This window comes from Monopterus albus, unplaced genomic scaffold (genome assembly GCF_001952655.1).
Source record: "Monopterus albus unplaced genomic scaffold, M_albus_1.0 scaffold50.1, whole genome shotgun sequence".
Classification (NCBI taxonomy): Eukaryota; Metazoa; Chordata; class Actinopteri; order Synbranchiformes; family Synbranchidae; genus Monopterus; species Monopterus albus.
The window spans coordinates 4,172,343-4,174,829 of NW_018127930.1; the positions used below are offsets into that span (position 1 = coordinate 4,172,343).

The 2,487-nt window shown below is 43.8% G+C and overlaps 1 long non-coding RNA gene across 1 annotated transcript in view; it reads left to right on the top strand.

Moving 5' to 3' along the window:
• The window catches only part of LOC109960706 (uncharacterized), an 11,380-nt gene that overhangs the window by 7,478 nt on the left and 1,415 nt on the right, over nt 1-2,487 (top strand). The gene's annotated exons all lie outside the window — the stretch shown is intronic.

The window sequence follows — 2,487 nt, forward strand, 5'->3', positions numbered from 1 at the left end:
TCTGCGAGCCATGCACTTCCTTTTTCATAATGTTCCTGCCAGGAGGGAAGACTTCACTAGCCTGACAGGGTCCTCCTGCTTTCCCTTACCATTTTGTGGCCATAGATGGGTTGAAAACGTTCCTGTGGCAGAGAGAGCAGTTGAAGTTTGGCCAGTGATTAAGACATATGTGGATGCTGCAGAGAAAAAGAGGGTCCCAGTCCCCTGCACAGCCTCATATGACACCATAGTAACAGCACAAAAAGATCCTTTCATTATTGCAAAACTCCAGTTCTTTCTGGCAATTGCAAGGACTTTCAACCCCTTCTTGACAAAGTTCTTCATTGCACATTTTATGTAGTTTGTTTTATTTTTATTCATGAAGTGAAATAAATATGTGCAATATGTGGTCAACATCAGTGAGTCTCTAAATCTATTCTGTTGTGTATAGTGTTATATATGTCAAAATCTGCTTCAACATTAATAAGGTCGCTGATTAACACTTGAAACTCAAGTGTCATGATGGTTTTAAAAAAAATCCAAAGGTAGTAAAAAAAGGTATTAAATTTAACTTAAGGATTGCTGTATATACCCTGGTGCCGCTGTGCCCCCCATGAATACACTTAATACAAAATTGGATTTGGCAGATCGAGTCTTTTCTTAATTTGCTCATCCAGCCGGGCCCTCAAATTGGTCTCTGTCCTCTCTCCTTCCGCTGCAGGGCACACTTGAGGCCCTGTGTGATCTGAAGGTGCATAGCCTTGTCCTGCTCATACTTCACGCGAGCCTTCTTCAGTGAATCTGTTTGGCTCTTAGAGAGCTCTTTATATTTGCTCAACGGCCCAATAAAGAAAGTTTTCTTTTTTTGCCACTAGACACGGCAACACTCAAGCTGTTGTTCAGTGTCTTTTAGAGCTGCTGAGAGATCCTTGTTCTCTTGCAGTAAATCCTTGTTCTCAGTCTCACTGGAGGCTCTGCATTTCTCAAGTTCATTTAGCAGGATGGCTTTCTCCTTTTGCAAGCAAAGGTTCTCAAACTTTAGACTTTCTGCCTTTGAGAGTTCAGCTTTCATCTTTCTGGTCTCTGCTCTCTGTTGCTCCAGCTGGGCCTACAAGGAGTTCTCTGTGCTCTCCCACTCCTGCTCCTTTCTCTGCAGGGAACTCTTCAGGTCCTGTATGGTCTGAAGGTGTGTTGCCTTGTCCTGCTCATACTTCATGTGAGCCTTCTTCTGGACATTTGTTTGGCCCGTTAAGAGCTGTTTATATGTGTCCAACTTAGAAGCAGAGAAGGCTTTCTCTTTTTGCCACTGGACTTGGCAACACTGAAGCTGTTCTTCAGCCTGTTTTAGTGCTGCCACGAGATCCTTCTTCTCTGCCAGTAGATCTTTGTGCTCAGTCCCACTGGAGGCTTTGTATTCCTCAATTTCTTCTAGCAGGACAGCTTTCTCCTTTTGCAAGCAAAGGGTCACACTCTAGACTTTCTGCCTTTGAGAGTTCAGCTTCCATCTTTCTGGTCTCTGCTCTCTGTTGCTCCAGCTGGGCCTTCAAGGAGTTCTCTGTGCTCTCCTTTCTCTGCAGGGAACTCTTCAGGTCCTGTATGGTCTGAAGGTGCATAGCCTTGTCCTGCTCATACTCATTCTCAGTCTCACTGGAGGCTCTGCATTTCTCTATTTCATCCATCAAGGAGGCCTTCTCCTGTTTCCACTGGAGACGCTCATTCTCTGCCTTCTCATTGGCTGACTGTAGATTGGCCACAAACTGCTGTTCCTTTTCACTTTGCTGCTCTAACTGGGCAGCATAGCAGCTCTGGGTTTTGTTCAAAGCTAACACAGAAAGGTGATGAAGGTTCTAGGGTTTTCCTCTGTTGAACCTTAGTGTTTTTGTGCCACTTCTGTGTTTGTTTCTTAGAGCTCTGTGTACACCCCATAGTGAAATATAACGTGCAAATGTTATACAGTAAAAAACTGAAATTCTTGACTTCTCAAGTCTGATGACTTCTCCAAATCAAAATGCAGCTTCTCTCTATCTGTGGTTTTGTGGTTCTGAAGGCTTGGCCTGCTGGTACCCATCAGCATTCGAGCCCCAACCCCGGGCCTGGCTCCAGGGTGGGGCCCCGGCTGCGCCATGCCGGGCGATGTCACGGTCCTTGGTCAAATTCTACTCATAAAGGGCTTTTCCTAAATCAATTAATTACAAATTGTATGTTGAGAAATTATCATTACTTCTACAGTGTGTGTACAGCACATGGGCAGCATGTCTCTGAAGCATGTGTGTGCCAGAATGTTCCGCCACAGCTGACAGGAAGTCACAGTAATGAAAAATCTTGCGTATCATTATGATACAAATGGTTTTATAGAGTTAACTTTGTCAAATGCTTTCTCTGCATCTAGTGATAAAATTATGGTTTTGGTTAGTTTTTGTTGTATAGGATTAATCAAATTAAATAATCTATGGATGCTATCTGAAGCATTTCTGCTTTTAATGAAACCCGTTTGGGCTGGGGGGATTA